Below are 19,911 nucleotides of genomic sequence, written 5' to 3' on the forward strand. Positions count from 1 at the left end.
TTTTAGTTTTTTAAATGCTACTGGAGTATTTCTGTGTTCTATTAGTCTAGAAAACTCTTACGACAATATTCTGTAGATTGTTTCACCTTCATCTCTTTCTGTCTGGAGCAATGATTAGATATTACTTAGTCATTTTTATTATTCTCTAGATTCTTGCCTGCGATAGATATGACTTATTATGTAAATACTTGACTTATTGATATACTTTCAGTTCTAGTAATAGAATTCTTGGCAATCTATTGCTATTTCTACTGAGTCACTTATAATGACTTATTTTCTTATGTATTTGCTGATTATTTGGGGCTAATATTTGATTCTGAGAAAATTATGTGGTGGCTTAGTGGGACGTGCTTTCCTTCTAAGAGGGTATGTATATTTTTTCAGTTTATCCTAATTAATATTTTGGCTTCTACTTCCTCAAATCATACATGTAGTATCACATTAAGCCCTGGACACAGGTGGAGGAAGGTTTGTGGTTAAACTGCTTTATAAGAGGTTTTTTCTTCTTCACATTTATTTTCCTTTTGGAATAGAGGAGAGGATTGTTTCAAAGAGTTTTCATTTTTTTGTTTGTTTGTTTTTGGTTTTGGTACTGGGGATCGAACTCACAACCTTGCACATGCCAGGCAGGCACTTGTGCTGCTGAGCTAAATCCCCAGCCCAAGAGTTTTCATTTTTAAAAATCAATGTCTCTCTCTTCTTTCTTTCTTTCTTTCTTTCTTTCTTTCTTTCTTTCTTTCTCTCTCTCTCTCTCTCTCTCTCTCTCTCTCTCTCTCTCTCTCTCTCTTTCTTTTGTTCTTTCTTTCTTCACTTTTTTTTATGTAGGGCTGAGTTACTGAGTTCATCCTCTCACCTGGTAGTTCTTTTTTTAAATGAATTTTATGGCAAACAATTTCTGTTCTGGCAAAGCCACAGCCTAAACCTTCTATAATCGTCGCAATATCAGTTCTCAACGTCCAAAACTCTTGTTATTGGCTTTTGTCCTCAGGACATATTTAGTGTCATCTCCCTTTTGTTCAACTTTTAGCTTGTATCATCATCATCACCATCACCATCAGCTTTTGTTTCTGGAGGGTTTTTGCAGACTTTCATTTTAGACTACCAATATATTTAAAAATATGGGCAATTTATTTATTAGCTAATTTTTATGCAATAGTTTGGCTTAGAGGGTTCAGAATATTAATCCCCAAATGGCCAAAAACAGGTCTTACCATATTTTCAGAAATACCAAAAAAAAAAAAAAAAAATTCCATTACGTGAGCCCCTAGGATAAAAGGAAATAAGCAATTGTCTCAATGTGAAAAATTAGTTTGCAGATGACTCAAGAGTTTGATGGTGGTCGGTTTGCTGGTTTTGCAAGTTACCACTAAAAAGTGATATTTACTTTAACCACGGCTTCTATCATACTCACAAAATAGAAAAGACTGATTTATTAATTATATTTTCTATGGACTGAAGCTATTTCCCTAAACTATATTTTAAAGCATTAGATTATAGTCAAATACTTATAGAAAGGGCTATATATACAAAAAGCGTAGGTTTCTAGTACTGTAAATTTTTCTTAGCTTCTTATAAGTCTCTGTTCTTTCTTTCTGACAGTGTCTAGAACATGAATTTTATCTCAAAATTAATATAATTTTGGTATTTGATAAATGACCTCACAGTGAGAATATAGTGATTTCATTTTAATAAGTAGCAAAACTACTTCAACAATCCAATTGGGGTGTTTTCTATGAATGTTGTGAAGAATGTAAAACTCAAGAAAAATTGGACATATTTTGAGTTAAATTTTGCTCTGTAACACTGGAAAATTTAAATGAGCTTCTGTCTCATTTTTTGCTTTCCTATTTATCCTACAGAAAACTGTCGATTTTCTTAAAATCCTTTTCCACTTAAAAAATTGAATTAATTACTATTTCTAACCCCTCATTTGACATTTCTATGTAGATATTCCCTTTATAGTTAGATGCTGTCTATCTGAACCTGAAAAATTTTACTTTCATTACATGATTAAACCATGTGATTGAACACTGTGTGTGTGTGTGTGTGTGTGTGTGTGTGTGTGTGTGTGTGTGTGTGTGTGTGGAGATACGGAAGATTGAACCCAGAGAAAGCTGTGCTTTTCTTAGCCTTTATTACTTATTTGTTTTATTTTGAGAAAAACTCTTGCCAAGTTCTGTAGGATAACTTCTTACATCTTTCTACATCAGCTTCCCAAATAGTGGGGACTCACTGTGTGCTGCTCTCCTGGGCTGTACCCTCCGTTCAAATTACACTTTGAGCAAGGCAAGTCAAAGGCAAATTAGCTTGTGATATTCACTTCACAGGAAGAGGAAGGGATTAAAGCATGTAAACAAATCACATGGTAACGTAAGAGTTATAAAGGAAGTTTATATAAGTAATGCTTTCTAATTGTCATAGCATTCATCTGGTCTTACATGACATTCTTACTTTCTTCTTTTAGTTAGTACACTTAACCCTCCTACAGTCAACATTTTTGAGAGGAATGATATGAATACTGTTTTATGGTATATTTTTAAATCCTTCAATATATTTAGCTAAGTACTTGGCCTATAAAAATAATAATAACAGTAGCTTCAATAATAATGTAAGTCATTTAAGTATGATTAACTATGTGCTCAGTTTTGTTCTAGGGTATTGTATATTTTAGGTCATATAACTTACACAGCAACCTGTGAAATGGGAGCTATTGCTATCCTCTTTCAAGCAGTGAAGGAACTAAATCCAAAGCAAATAAAAAACTTGCTCAAGTTCACAGAGCTAGTAATGCAGAACCCAGAGATGGGACACAATAGTGCTCAGTAAATATATACTGAAGGCACAAGAAATTAACAGACAGAGCTTCCAAAGAAAAACTTTGACACAAAATTTTAGAAATGCTACATCTAATGTTAGTGCATTTTTGTTTGTTTTTATGGATGCACAATTCTATCTGTATTTAAAGATGTTTTAATCATATCTGGTAGGAAGATTTTTAATGTTTTTACCCTAAGACATAAAAGATTGACACATTTTACCTTTAGCAATTCTTTGGTTTTGTTGTGCTATTTTAAAAGTTAGATAGTCCTCAAAGGACAGAAACTTCATTGGTATGCTATGTATTTTTTGTGTTTTACATGGAAACTTCTACAATGTTCTGAATATAAATAACTTCTACCTGCAACCGACTTTGTAAACTGCATATTAATGAAATGCACTGAACTGAAAATCATTTGGAAACCTGGACTTTTTTTGTCTTCATGATCTTTTACCACCAGCCCCTAAGATAATCATAGCTAGCTGGAGTTAGAAGGGGCTTTAATAAGTACATGGTTCAAGCAAACTACAGTTTCCTCATTATGGGATGACTCAGAGCTTCCCATAATTCCCATAATTGGGAAGCTCTGAGTCATCCACCCTATATGTTGAGGAAGAACAGAAATGGGGAAAGTTCTGTTTAAAGATGAAAGTTTATCCTGTTGAGAGCCGAAATTTTTATACATGAAATAGACATAATTAGAAGATAAAAGTACAAACTACTCTCCATATTCTGGTAATTCAGTGCTAGTGGAGAGAACAATGGGATGTGAGTAGCTGCACCTCAGTGCAGTGCACTGTAGTCTCCACAACTGACAGAGGCTGGGCTACATAAAATTGCAGAGGAACGAAAGGGCATCTTCATTGTTGTATGCAGGAAAACGGCTTGCTCATTTATTCATTTGAGCCGTTTTTTTATTCAAGGATAAAAAAGAGAAATTCAGATTTAACAGAGATCTTTTGTGCTTAGAGAATGAATGATAGGAAAAGTGAGATCATAACCTAAGGTAAAAAAACAAGATGTATAAATTTTGTTAATGGAGAAATAGGCATCTATAGTGAGAATAATACAGTTAAAATTTGACATAGGATGGTTGTTTCCTATAGGTGCACAGTGGATGAGGAAGAGGAAGTGGTTTAGTAGAGCCGTAGTGATGAAACTAACAGTATGTGTACAAAAACTCTTGGAGTAGTGGGAGTTGAAAGAATTGGAGAGTAGCAATGTTTTTTGCTATGGGTTCAAGAATTCCAAAGGATAGTGAATTTTTCCTGGAGTAATGCACTTTTTTAATTTAAAAAAAGAATAAAAATGATGGTACAGAATTTCAAAAAGAGATAATAGGAGATTACCAATGGTTAATATATTGCATATTGAAAGATATAGGCATGAAAGATTGATCAGTGTAAGCACAAACCACTCTTTTCTGTGAACTAATAGTATAATTATTTTATCATTTTATCTTTTCTTTCTTTCTTATTCTCTTTCTTTTCCCTTCTTTCTTTTCTCCTTTCTCCCATCCCAGGAATGCCATTTGAGCAGTTTCTTTCCCTTTCCCTTTCACAATATCTATTGTAAAATTTGGATGTTATTTTTTAGTTTTTTTTACATTAGAGAGACAAAATGATGTTACATATATGAGTTTGATTTATTTCACTTAAGAGTATGGTCTCAAGTTGTGTCCACTTATCCTCAAATTTATCTTTCTTTATAGTTCGGTAGTGCTTCATTATATAAAAATATCAGGCATGTCTTTTTTATCCATTCCTCAATTGATAGGCATTTGAGTTGTTTCCAAGATTTAGCTATTACAAATTTTGTGCTGCTATAAACATGCGGGCACATGTATCACTGTGCTTTGATGTTTTCTGCTCTTTCTGGGAAAATACTCAGAAGAAGAATAGCTGCTCAAATGGGATCTACAATTCTAGCTTTTTGAGGAATCTTCACACTGATTCCCACAGGGTTGCACCAAGCTACACTCCCACCAACAGTGGAGAAGGGTTCCTTTCTCCCCACAGCCCCTCCAGTGTTTGCTATTGGTTGATTTCTTAATGATAGCCATTCTTTCTGGAGTGATATGGAGCCTCAATGTTGTTTTAATTTTTTTGTATATTTATTTGCCCTGTGTATTTCTTCATCTGAGAAAGGTATATTTATCTCAAATGCCCATTTTTGAATTGGGTCTTTGAATTTGGGGGAATCTCATTTTTTTTTTTTTCAATTCTTGATATGTTCTAGATAGACATCCTTTGTCTGAGGGACAGTTGGCTAATTTTTTTTCCCCATTCTGTAGGTTTTCTTTTCACTCTGTTGGTGATTTCTTTAGAATTGCAAAATTTTTTAAGTAAGATGAGATCCCAGTTGTTGATTCTTTGAAGTATTTCCCATGCAGTTTGTGAGCAAATATTTTAATTTCTTCCAGTAAATTTGGTCACATATAGGCAATAATCAGGAGAAATGAAATTCTAAATAATCTAACAGTTTTCCAGGCAACATTTGGCACAGCAGATATCACATCCCTGCCTAAGGAGGAACCCCCCCCCACCCACCAAATCTTTCATAACCAGAAAAAAAACCTGAGGTGGGAGGTGTGGTACAGAAGGTGGAAGTCAGTATCAAAGCAGAGTTTCGATTTTGTTCTTCTTTGTGCAATTTAAAATAGCCGGTTCAGATGCAGATAAACATGTGAATCTCATTGTGGTCGGGAAATGTTAGAACTTATCTGTGTTGTAAAAACTCCGCGTAAGCATACTTTTAAATCACATTCATGCCTTTATACATAAACGTCTTGCTAATATTTCAAATTATCCCCTAGTATATATTATTAGAAAAGAAACGAGTGGGTAATTTATGTTGAATTTTGTTCCTAATAGTTCTTGCATTACCCTTGAGGATGTTGGAATTTCAAGAGCTGGAGATTCTTTTGTTTCTTTCAAATGCAAATGGAAGAAGTTCAACATGAATTACAGAAGCAGATGTATGGCTGACACAAACTGGAATAGTTTTCATCTAAGTGACTAATAATCTACACTAGAGTTTTTGTACATTATTCTCTCTACATTTTGAAGCAATACAAAAACAGGTAATTATTGGTCCCATGTTGAAGTTATTATTATTCCTACAACTGAGGCTGTCAAGGTTGGTCCAAGGTCTGCAAACTTCTGAGTTTGACCTGAGAGCTTTAGCTTTTCAACTGATGAGATAAACAAACAAATCTAATGGGACAATATCCAGAATAGGGGAACACTCTTGCCGTATCTGATTAATGGCTTTACAGGCTACTTCCTAAGGGAACTACTCCCCCACTAAACACCCTTTTCATCTTCCCTCTTGCTTTTAAATACTCTACTCCAATTGTTTTATTCCCAGTTAATTTTCTGGCTGTTCTTCCTGCTTTAACCTGTGACTCTATTAATTCTAATAACTGTCACCACAACACAGTTGGATCTGATTGAGGCATACTTAAAATACATTACCTTGGTTGATCTAGCCATCCTTATCTCAGTAGCCTCAGGGTGTGGGGTTCCAGAATGCCCTGGAAATACTGTAACCACACTGCTACCCAACGGAGTTGATGAACTGAGAGGCAGAGTGACAGAGAAAGGAGCTGTATTAATAACAGGCTCACATGTTGGGTGATGGTAGGCTCTGGCCTTTCAGTAACCATTTTACCCTTTACCCTAGGAAAGAATCTTTTATATGATTCTTGTAAGGGAAAGATATGAATTGCAGACAGGTGAGTACTCAGTTGTCCTCAGTGTTTTTTTTTTTTTTTTTTTTTTTAAGTAAACTTCTCCGGCATATGGATTATGTACATCTTACCTTGTTCACATAGGTGAGCAAGCATTGCAGTCCTGTGGATCTAAAGAAAACATAAATGATCACAGGTTCTGTGCTGAGTAAAGTGATTAACAGGACTAGTGTCTGGTTTATGTTGTGGTCAGTTCTCTGGCAAGCACTCTTCCAGGTGTAAAACCAAATGCCTGCTCAGTCTCAATGATGCTGAGCCATCAACTCATTTCTGGAGTGTTGCCCTGCCCCAGTTAGAATGAGCTATTTCTTACAACCTTCTGAGAATATGAACAATTGTTCTCAATTCTCAGAACAGAATTGGTTGATTTTCCTCCTAATAACAGATTTTTTTCAGCAATTTTAAGAAATACTCTGGAACTTAGTGGACCAGATCTGCATTTGTGTCAGCTAGAATTTTTAAAAACCAGGTAATTCGGGATTTTTTTTTTTTTTTTGTACCGGAGATTAAACTCACAACCTCGCACTTGCCAGGCAAGCGCTTATGCTGCTGAGCTAAATCCCTGGCTAATTCAGGATTGTTATGAATTAATGTTTCAATAACAACATAAAGTAATGATAAACTCATTTCCTGTGTACTATTATTTAAACATCTTCTCCAAAACTCACATTGCAATTTAATTACCTCACGACGGTATTGTAATGTGAGACAGTCAAGAGATGGTCAAGACATGTAGGTACTGTTTCTGTGAACAGATTAAGACTTGTTATTGAAAGAGAAGGTTAGTTATAAAAGAGGGAAAGTTGTTCCTTTTCCTCTCTCTCTTATCCTTGCTGGTCATGTGATACCTTTTACCACTTAATGTAGCTACAAGAAGGCCCTCCTCACATAAGTCATCAGATCCATCCCCTTGATCTTGGACTGAGCCTCCAGAACTGTAAGCCAAATAAGCATGTATTGCTGATGATATTTCCAGTCTGTGATATTTTTTTAGAGCAGTAGAAAAGAGATGCCAAGCCCAGTATCAGGCCCTGAGCACTCTATATATAGCATGTTACTTTTGTCAGCACAAATGCATATGATACAATTCCGATCCGATCTTAAAAATAATAAAATTGAATTTCAGTTCAAGTAATTTCTCATTGTCAGAGATAACAAATGACAGAGCTTAGTTTCCAATTCAGATGCCCTTGACCCCAGAGCCTGAGTGCCCCTTTAGAAGGTGTTCCTGGTAAGAGAAAGAAGTCATCCTTCAAATCAGTGATTCAAACTGAAAGCAAAATGCAGTTTTGCTCAATTATGTAACTGAGTGTTTAAATACGTAATAAAATTTCCTTTTTAACCAATAAATTATAATTCTATTTCAAAAGGTCTTTCATTGGCTTGCTTTCTTTCAGAATACTTCTTGTTTTAAAAAGAAATCGGAGTGTTACATTTTTGCCACAAATAAAAGGTAAAATGCATTGCATTGAGCCTAATAGCCTGTTAATTTGTGCTTCAATTATGCCTTTGGAAATCTACAAAGAAGTACTCAAATACATCTTTTTTATGGTCTGACAGAGTGAAGTATTTCAATTTATTTAAATTTTAAGAAAATCTTCAAGATAGCTTGGCAGTAACTCTGTCTAAATGACTTTTTTCAGAATAATTTAACTGAAAGAGAATTTCATTGATTGCTTTCATCAATGTTATTACTATGCAGTACATTAGCCATTTATTTACACCAGTGATGGTAAACCTTTCAGAAGTGTCAACAACAGCCAGCTGTGGCATGCATGTCATGGGTCTGCCACCACTGCTTGACACTTTCATTGAGATGAAGACAAATAATTAGTAAAGTCTTAGCTTGTGAGTTCTTGCTGTCTATTGAGAGCTGATCTAAAGGGCAGTTGCAAGTAAGTGCCTGGCTGTTTTCCAAAGATGAATGGACAACCAACCCTGTGCTGCCTGCTAAGTGTGTTGTTAATTATGTTTCATGTTGAGAGTTTCTCAACAAAGTCTATGTCTCAGTGTCCTCATTTTGTGCAGCTTTTATGCAAATCACCGTCATTAAAGTCCTACAAAATCATCACAGCCCTAACAACTTGCTGTGCACCATTCCAGGGACAGATTTGTATCAAAGTTATTCAAGAATCAATTAGAATTTTGAAAGGATAGGAAGGAAAGTGTTGGCGTTTGTTCAAAATTTGGAGGGTTTAAATAGCTTAAAGAGTTGATCAATTTCTCCAAAGTTCTTTTTAAAGCTTCATGGATGTATTGAGTTGTACTTGGGTTATAGACAACTCATAAAATGTCAGTATTGGTATAATCATGTTTATCAAATCTATGCATGATGATAGCATTCTTTTTTGCAGTGCTATAGGAGACTGAAAACACCTTGAAGTACTTTAGAATTGATGAGAAAGTTTTAGTCCAGGTACACAATTAAAATTTCAAGGAAAAAGTATGTTTTCATATTCTTTACTTTCCTTAATTCTAACAATGAAGGAGGATAAGAAACAGAAATATGTATTATTCTTAATTAATATAGACACTTTTGCAGAAAAATAAGCTCAAAATAAGTCTAAGGAAGAAATCAAATTACAAAATGGCATTTCAAGTCTTATGTTAATTTATCATATGGATCCACAAGCAATGGCTAATATTTTAAATAAATGTGCTAAGCTCTTCTAAGGTTTCCTAAGTCAATGAAATAAATTTCCAATAGATTTTCAATTTTCTAATAATGAAACATTATGTCAGTGAGAAGTCTGAACACACTGTGAAAGCATTTGAGACTATACATACTTTGTTAAAATGTTTGATTTTAATCTTCCATCCAAATTATAAGCATCTGGGGAATGTTTATTTTTTTAATCTTTCTTTTATTGGGCCTATTTGCTTTTGACCCATTCTGGACTTCCCTTAGTTTTTTGTTTGACTGTGTGAGGTCAATACTTACAGGATACTTTGTATAAAAGATATTGGTTTCCAACTAGACTTGGTCAACAGGAAGTTGATGGGGAAGAGAAGCCAAGAAATCCCCACCCTGCTCCCCATACTTGATCTATGTTAAGAGGTTGCTCTGTCTCTTCAGTGGGCCAGTTTCAATCTGGTACATTGACTGTCACTTAGTTACTGCTAAGTGATTCTGATTCCTAGACTCTGAGAACATCACTATCCTTATAATTCCAGACTAAAAACAGCAGTATCATCCTTCTATGCAAATGTTTAGGTTACCTTGTCATTTCCATTTTGACCTCTTCATCTTTCCTAATATTACTGTAGCAATTGCTTTTATTGTTATTTCTATTTTAAATATTTAAAGTTTGGCTCTTCTTAATTGGCTAAATTGGTAATGTATTTTCCAGTATTATAATAATGAGTTTGAGAATTTTGTACACCACACTATGGAAGTGCAATTTATTTTTTTGTGTACAGAATAGCTGTTTTAGATTGAGTAGCTCCTCAGAATATAATTTGGTAATAAGATCTTCGTAGACATGATTCGTTAAGATGAAGTCATACTAAATATGGGTGGGCTCTTAATTCAAGGACTGCTGTTCTCACAAGGAGGTTATGTGAAGGCAGAGCTATGCAGAGGGATAAGCCATGTGAGAAAAGATCAGAGTTGTGTGTCTGTAATCCAAAGAACACTAAGAATTTTAGACAAATGACCAGAAGTGAGATGAAGTAATAATCAGATTGTCCCTTAAAGTCTCCAGAAGAAACAAGTCCTGTAACAGCTTGATTTCAGACCTCTGGCTCCCAGAGACATATGGGAGAATAAGACCTTTAAAGCCATCCAGATTGTGCTATTTTGTTATAGCAGCTCCAGGAAATGAAAACACTGACTATTGCAACTATGGCAGTACCATAATTTTTATTTTCTTCTTAATTGATGCTAGGCTCAGTCTGCTGATCTTCATCTTGATTGCGATCAGATGATTGTATGATTGATATAATAAAAACAGGCAATGAACTTAGATTAGGATGCTGGCACAATGAACTGCAAAATATAAGTAATCTAACAAAAAATGGATTTCTATAAGAACACTATTTTTAACAAGTATGTAATGATATGTATAAAAGAGCATGTAAGTTATGAAGCATAGCAAGCCAAGAACTTATTGAATTCCTGAACTTGAATAGGAGTTGGCAGAACTTCTTTCAAGGACCAGATAGGAAATATTTATGTATTAGGTATTACATATGGGCTCTATTGCAACTGTTCTCATCTGTTTTTGTAGCATGAAAATCACTGCATGCAATATATAAATTAATTCCAATAACAGTTTACAGAGCAGGTGCCAGGCAGGATTTGACCCATGATCATAGTTAGCTGATTTCTGAACTACATATTTACCAATACAGATCATTACCAGTGCATTTTTCTGTGCCTTTCAGTGGTAAACTATTATTCTGATTTTGGTATTAAACTTATATTATTTAGTTTTGTGAGCTTCCAAATGTATTTTTAGACAAAAAAATTTGTATTTGCGAGATTCATTTATGGTATTAGTAGGTCAGAGATTTTCACTGCTACAAGAAAAATATAAAAAACAGGAATGTATTTAACCAAGGAGGTAAATGAACTTTACACTAAAAGCTATGAACTATTGGTGAAAGAATCTGAAGAACATATGCATAAATGGAAAGACAAGTATGATTATGAGTTGGAAGAATAAACTTCCTGTACTACCAGAAATGGCATACAAATTCACTGTAATACTTGTTAAAATATCAGTGGCATTCTCTACAGAAATAAAAAAATGCGACCATGCCAGGTGTAGTGGTACATTTCTATATCTCAGCACTTGGGAGGCATGGTAAGAGAATCATTGGGAATTTGAGGCCAATCTGGATTACAACATGAGAGCCTGACTAAAATAAATAAAAAATAAAGCAATTATAAAATGCTTATGGCATCACCAAACCCCCCAAAGAGAATAATTTTAAGGAAAAAAGCTGTATTTATAATATCTGACTTCAAAATATATTACAAAGCTGTAATAATCAAAGCATTATGGTACTAGTATAAAAAAGCACTTAGACAAATGAGACAAAATATGAATTCCAGAAATAAATACATATATTTATAATCAACTGATTTTAGACAAAAGTGTCAATGGAGAAAATAATCCTTCTCAGGAAATGGTGCTAAACAATTTGTAATAACCAAACCCTGGAAACAATCTAAACACCCATTGACCAAGAAATAAGTTTTTAAAATGTGGTATTTTTATACGATGAAGTACTATTCAGCTTTAAAGAAGGATAAACTTGAGTCTTTTATAGGCAAATGGATATAACTTGAGACCATATTCACAAGTGAAATAAAGCAGACGTGCATGTGTCTTACATGTCTCCCCAGTGTAGGAAACTGAGTCAATAAGATCCAAAATGTACAATCGATATTGTGAAAGGGAAAGAAAGTACTCAAAAGGAAAGAACAATTAGGATGGGGGGAAGGAGAAAGGAAGGAAAGGAAAAGACAAAATTATATATACATGCTAGATAACTAAGGCAGCTATAATACTGATTTTTTTTAGTCCATTGAAGAGAATGGTTGATTTGTATTGTCTAATCAACTTTGCATGTATGTATCTTATAATCTGATTAAATATTTTGAAGATTACAAAATGCATATATTAGCTATTGTTAATTTCATGCTATCTTGATATAAAATTCTGTATTTTTAATATTTTTTCCTCTTTAAAATTAAGAGAAAATGGTGTTGAGAAAACTGAATATTTACATGCAGAAAAGAAAATTAAACCCTTATTTCAAAAAATTCAATTTGAAATGGATTAAAAACTTAAATTTAAGACCCAAAACTTTGAACTTTGAAACTACTAGAAGAAAACATAGAAGAAAAATTCCATTCATTGGCCTAGGCATTAATATTTTGTACATTATATGATCCCTCAAACACATGGAACAAAAGCTGACAAATGGGATTACATGTAACTAAAAAGCTTTTGTATAGGAAACAATCAACTAGACAACTTAGACAGTGAGCGAACACATTTGTAAACTATACATCTGATAAAAGATGAATATACAAAATATAAAAGGAGAATTTTAAGTCACAAATTACTCCCACATAGAAACTGTACAAAGGACTTAACCATGCATTTCTCAAGAATAAAAAAAGGAAGAAAAGCAGATGATTACTAGGTTTATGAAAAAATGCTATCATTAATTATTAGTGAACTTGAAATCAAAACCAACATCTTCCCGCTTACCCTTGGGCCATACTGTCTTAATCTTTGTTGCTCATCATTTTAACCTCTAGTTCAATGAGATTTAACTTTTTTTTCAATTCCACATTTAAGTAGTATCATGCAGTGCTTTTCTGACAAAGCTATGAGGTATCACCCCATATTCTGTGTGGATATTATCAAAAAAGCAAAAAATAAGTGTTGGTGAATACAGGGAGACAAGGGAATCCTTTTTGTCGGTAGGAATGTAAATTGGTAGAGCCATTATGGAAAATGGAATGGATATACTCAAAAACTAAAAATTGAGCTATTTTGTGAACCAACAATCACTTCAGATATATTTCCAAGTCAAAGGAAATAATTATGTTCAAGAGACATTTGCGTTTCCATGATCATTGAAGCATTATTAATAGTCAAGTTATAAGATCAATCTAAATATCATTAATGGATGAATTAATAAAGAAAATATGCATATACACAATGGGATATGATTCAACCATTAAAAAGAAAGAAATACTGCCATTTGTAAAGACGTAAATGAACCTGGCAAACATTGTGTTACGTGAATTAAGTCAGACACAGAAAGAGAAATATAGTCTTGCTCTTACATGGAATCTAAAAAGTTGACTTCCCTGAACTAGAGTGGTTTGGTAGTTAACAACAGCTAGCATAGTAAATATGGGCTAGGGTTGGTTGGGGAGGTACTATTCAAAGAATACAAAATTTCAGTTAGATCAGAGGAATATATTCAATGAGAATATATTTTATTCTTGGAAAATGCTAAGAGGAGGGATTGAATTTTAAATATTCTCAACACAAAATAATAACTATGTGGAATAATGCGTATGCTTATGAGGTCTATTTAAGCATTTCAAAATGTACTCCAAAACATGTTGAATATAACATATATATATATATATATTCTATAAATTAGTTATAAGAAAAAATTTACAGCTTTGTCACCGCACATTTTCTGTTGGACTTACTGCCCAATTACTTTATGCTATTGCAGTCTGAATAAATGTGAAGACATTGTGTTTGCTGGTAATAAAGTAGTTTCTAATTGTATAAATTTAAATTATTTAAAAAATAATGCAAATTGGAAGTAGAATGTGTATAAATAATCACCTTTGATCTTATAATTTAGAAGTTGTGTTATGTTCTAGAAATGCAGGTAATTTTTCTTAAGTATATTTGAGAATGGTTAGGAAAAATTAAAGATGAGACAAATTAAAAATTAAAGATGAGACAAAAATGTACTGTTTTAAATTAATTAAATGTAACCATAATATATGCTGTTGCATAGATTTCTGAGAATACCACACATTTATTTTTTTCTGAAGAATTCAGTACTCATAGCTCCATATACTCATAGTGTATTTATAATGTTAGCTTGCAATATATTTTATGTTTTTTTCATTATTGTAGTATATTGCCAAAAATGTCAAATGTAGATATTGCCATTTTGCAATGAAAGAACTCTTCCTGCCTTATTTAACCCAGAGTCCTGGAGCCCTGAGGTTCTGGAGTCCTGATTTGTTCAGTCATGAGTTCCACTAGGGGATTATATAAAGTTCCAACTGAAAATGAAACTTTCCTTGTTCCTATGTATCTTTAGGATTCACTGAGCCAAGTAGCTACACAATTTTAAGCAACTTCTTAAAAATTAGAGCTTAGTATTATCAAAATTACATTATTTTCAATTTTTTGAAAAAGACTCTTTAAACAGTGCACACAACAGGGCTGGGGATTTAGCTCGGCGGCATAAGGGCCTGCCTTGCAAGCGCGCGGTCGTGAGTTCGATCCCTTGTACAAACAAAAAACAGTGTACATCTTTTTGTGTAGATCAAAAAATGGATAGTTTTCTAAACTGTGACAGCATGTTAGGTGGAAACTGACTAGGAGACGTCAGCCGTGGCCGACTAGCCCGATACCTGCACGCTAAGGTGCATCCGTATTTTTCATTTCCTCTACTCCGCACTGGACGAGGTGTTTACTCCGGAGCCTGCACATGTTTAGTCCTGCTCCCGTTCACAGTCGCGGCCACTGCTTTCCCGGGAGCCGTGTTTCCCTGAGGACAGAAGTCCTTCTGAGGGCCCTGAAGGCACGCAGGCCTGGTCAGCATCGGCACAGCCTTATCCAGTGCATCTGAGGCCGCTTTTCAGTTGACAAAGCTATCCTGACACGGTTTTTGCCTCCCACTCTATGTTACCCCTCATTATGGCAGCTCTAGTCATACTACACCTATTATTCCTTCACAAAATCGGATCAAATAACCCTTCAAGACTCAACTCTGATCCCGACAAAATCCCATTGCACCCTTATTACGCAATGAACGAGACCACAGGTTCCTGCTCACAGTGCCAGGCCTATTATGCTTAGTTCTCTTCCCATCCGACTCCTCCGCGGTGACAGACAACTATACCCTGCCAACCCCCTAAGCACACCCACACACAGTAAACCAGAGTGACATTTTCTTTTCGCATATGCAATCCTTTGCTCCTTCCCAACAAACTTGGAGAGTACTCGCTCTCGGATTCTCAATCTTAATTTTAGCTTTATTTCCAGTCCTACACCCCTCAAAACAACGCAGCATGTCATTCCGTCCCCTTAGCCAGTGTCTTCTATGAGCAAACCTACTTACTCTCACATGAGTTGGAGGCCAACCAGCTGAACACCCTTTCATCACAATCGGCCAGCTGGCATCCATTATTTATTTCTTCACCATCCTAATTCTTTTCCCACTGTTAAACACAGTGAAAATAAAATCCTAAAGTGAAGAGTCCTAGTAGCATAAACAATTACTTTGGTCTTGAAAATCAAAAATGGAAACAATTTTTCCCCAGGACACAACAGCTCAAGGAAGAAACAAAAGTTATACCATCAGTGCCTGTCATGGTTTATGTTGGTGGCCCCAGGCCTCACGTATTTGCATTGTGCATTTGTGATTAATTCATTGTCTAGCGCTTGGATTGGGGGTGTGAGTGCTACACTGGCCTAGGGGTGGAGTCAGGATGTAATGTAATGGCAGGAAGAAGGTGTCTCTCTCTTTCTTGCGGTTTCCCGCCACCAGAAACTGCGGCTCCACCATGCCACCCTGCCTTGCAGCCAACTGAGTATGGATTGAAACCTCCAAAAACTGTAAGAAATAAACCTTTCCTTTCCCAGCTTTGGGCATCAGGTGTTTTGTCTCAGCGATCAGTAAAAAGTAACTAAGACACACCAAAACTGAAATTCTTACTAAACTATTCCTTGGCACCGCAAACACGTGTTCATACAGTGTAACAGTGGTTACACTGATACATCAATGTATCATACATTTATATGTGTTCTCATATACCCTATTTGTGCGCTGTGTATTAATGCATGTCCCCATTAAGTAAATGTACTAGTACATAATATGTAACATAAGACATAAACCATTATATGTTTAATCAACATTAAGTCTGTATCCCCACAGATATCAAGCAAGCACAATAGACTATAAACGTGCATAAACCATTACAGTTCTCTACTTCACTTTAACCTTTCAACAATATGCCTTTCCATTACCAAAGTACCACGATTCTATCTTACATAATACAACCATTCCATCGTTAGACATACTCCATCAAATCAAATAAGTCCTCTTCAATATAACTATCCCTTTCTCATGATTAACCTCTTAATCTGTCATCCTCCGTGAAACCAGCAACCCGCTAACACGGATCCCTCTGCTCGCTCCAGGCCCATAACATGTGGGGGCTTCTAACAATGATCTTCGAAAGACATCTGGTTCCTTGTCCAGGGCCATCACATTAAGCCCACTCATTCATTCCCCGTAAGTGCGACATCTCGATGGACTAATGTCTCTGATCAGCCCATGACCAAGCTAACTGCGATTTCAGGCCTTTGGTGTCTTTTTATTTTCAGGGATGCTGTCTCACCCTTGCCGTCCAAGGCACAGCTCCAGTCAATTCAATTGTAGCTGGACTTATGAATGAAGTGTCCTTACTCCACGCAGAGAGACTTGAGTGGGAATTCTTCTAACAGTTGCAGGACATAATTTCACACATCTTACGCACACGACCGTATACATAGCACGCATGCGCGTACACTCCTACGCGTGATTTTCAGCAGCAAGTGTCTTATTAACAACCCCCTTTACCATCCCATTAAAATACTATCTGCCACACAGGCCAGCCACATCTACACAATGTATACTCACTCCTGCCAAACCCCAAAACAAGAATTAGTCTTCACCCAAAATAGCTTCCCAACGGCCTCCCCTACTTGTTACATCGATACAATGCACTTAGCCCATTCATGGGGTGCACTCCCTTTCCCCTCTATCCCACGTCTCCGCCCATCCTATGAGTTTTATAATGTATGTGCCTATGAAGTTAATGTAGCTTTTAAACAAGAAAGGCACTGAAAATGCCTAGATGACTTTTACAACTCCACAAACAATAGGTTTGGTCCTGGCTTTTTTATTAGTGGTTTGCAGAATTACATATGCAAGAGTCGTCACACGGGTGAGAATGCCCTCCACACCAAAAGGGTTAAAAGGAGCAGGTATCAGGCACACTACAAAGCAGCGCATAGCACCTTGCTCTGCCACACCCCCACGGGAGACAGAGTAATAAAAATTAGGCAATAAACAAAAGTTTGACTAATTCATGCAACTACTAAGGGTTGGTAAATTTCGTGCTAGCCACCACGGTCATATGATTGACCAAAATTAATAAATTCCCGACGTAAGAAGTATTTTAGAAAAATGTAAAAAAATAAGATTAAAATTTATCTAAGTTGTGAAAAACTCCAGATAAAACGTAAACCAGAAAAGAAAGTAATCTTAATATATCTGAACACACAAAAGCTAAGTCCCAAACTGAGATTAGATAACTCACTATGCTTAGCCATAAGCATAAAAATTCACTAGTAAGAATTTTTGCCCGAGAACTACTAGCAACAGCTTCAAACTCAAAGGGCTTGACGGTGCTTTCTATTCACCTAGAGGAGCCTGTTCTGTGATCGATAAGCCCCATCTACCTCACCACTTCCTGCTAATACAGCTTCTGTATGCCATCTTCAGCAAACCCAATCATGGAAGAAAAGTAAGCATAAGTGTGCGACATAAAACATTAGGGCAAGGTACGTGGCCTCATCAGTGAACGTCTGTGTGTGAGCAAAAAAATGTACTAAAACACATTTTTCTTCGAGATAGGCTGAAAAAGTCTATTTATATAACACTGTGATTTGATACAGAATCTGTCACTATGTCTTCTCTTGGAACGATACCTCTTTCATCTCTGTCTCTACAGCACATATTGTCCTGCTATATTTCATTTTGTCTACTGAAAATGATCTACTAGAAGTGTTTCAAAAACATTTGCTTAACATTTCAGTTCATCTATTAAATCCAGAAAAGTTAACTCCTGAAAACAAATCTATGAGTTCTGAAATTTTTCCACTGGGCCCGGGAGTTAGTTCAGCGGCATAAACTGGCAAGTGTGAGGTTGCAAGTTTGATCCGAGTACAAAAAACAAGAACAAACAAACTAACAATGGCTCGATGAAGTTTTTCCATTGAAATACCACTCAAAGAAAGAGAAAAAGCTGTATTCAGCTTAGTGAACTTCCGCAAATTATGTAACTGTTTGAGGGCAGTGGAGAGGTAGGGCTAGGGGAGGAAATAAACATTCCCAGCATCGCAGAAGATCTCTTAATATTCTCTCTCGATTTCTCCATTTTCTCTATAAAAATAGCCTCATCATTAACCACACTTTTGTGTCACATTGATTAGTTGTGGTTTAATTGTCTAATTGGAATTATGGTTTTTTGGTACATTATTTGAGTCTCTTTTATTCTGATTAATGTTTACTTATTTGATTAATATCAATTTTTATGGCTTGCTATGATTAATTTATTTCATATGTTCGATTAAATTAACACAAGACAATCTGTTCTAATTTTTAACTTTTGGGTTGTTTCTAGGTTTTTCATAAATATTGCTAGCACGGAATTCTTGTACATGTGTACTGATATACACTTCTATTGAATATATATCTCATAATACATATTCTGTATCATAAAAGTCATATTTTCAGCTTTAGTGAAAAATGTCAAATAATTTTCCATCATGGCTTTACCAATTTATGTTTTTCCTAGCAATATATGAGAGATTCCATTTTTTAACATAGTGAACAAAATTTTTTGTTCACATTACTTTAAAATTTAATTTTTCTTGCTGGTGGCTAGAAATATTATATCATGATTTTAATTTTAATATTTCGGGGGACTAATAAGGGCAAAAATGCTCTTATGTACCTTCCTCCATATATTTTTTTCTATTTAGAGCCCATTTCTTGTAAGAAACATAGAACTATAATTATCTTTACATTATCAGGCTTCTCCTTGGTGTATTCAATCCATTTAAATTTAGTGCAATTACTATGTAGTTAAAGTTAAAATTATCATATTATTATTTATTTTCATTTGATCTGTCTTTTTATATTCCTTTTATTTGCTTTACTTTTTGCATTGAATATTTTATTATATTGCCTGTACTAATAATTAATTGTACATTATTTTACTATTTTTATGGTTACTATAGAACTATAATTCATATAATTATCTTATTACAGAGTAATGCAGACTATTATTTTTAACTTTTTATGATAACCATACAAGCTCTAAAAGCCTTTCCCTACATTTTATACCATCATCATCTTGAGGATAATTAAAATTTGGCAAAATATTGAAAATTTTGCTTTCTATAGTTAATATTCTGTCATACTTACCTACATCATTTATACATATGATTTAAACAGCATTCTATTTTTTGTACTCATACATATAATCAATAATCATTTACATTTTTACTATTGCTGTTAAGCTTTACTTCCTCCTTTATTTTCATGTTTCAGAAACTTTAATTTTTACCTGCATCCATAATCCTAAGTAATTTTTCCTTTCTTCATGACTACTAGAATGAAGTCTGTTATTGTCTGCACATTTGTTTATAAAAATCTTAAGTATTGGAAGCTATTTTTACTGGATGTAGAATTCTGTGTTGGCAGTTATTCTGTTTTAGCCTAAACCTACCCCCCAACCTAACCCTAATTCTTTCTATCCACATCGTGTTTTCTTCTCTTGCAG

General features: G+C 34.8%; 1 long non-coding RNA gene across 1 annotated transcript in view; it reads left to right on the forward strand.

The window, feature by feature from the left end:
• Nucleotides 1–19,911, forward strand: part of LOC134473494 (uncharacterized) — a 34,928-nt gene that overhangs the window by 9,263 nt on the left and 5,754 nt on the right. The window lies entirely within an intron of this gene.

This window comes from Cavia porcellus, unplaced genomic scaffold, assembly GCF_034190915.1.
Source record: "Cavia porcellus strain 051 isolate PalLab524CR breed Dunkin Hartley unplaced genomic scaffold, mCavPor4.1 scaffold_27, whole genome shotgun sequence".
Taxonomy (NCBI): domain Eukaryota; kingdom Metazoa; phylum Chordata; class Mammalia; order Rodentia; family Caviidae; genus Cavia; species Cavia porcellus.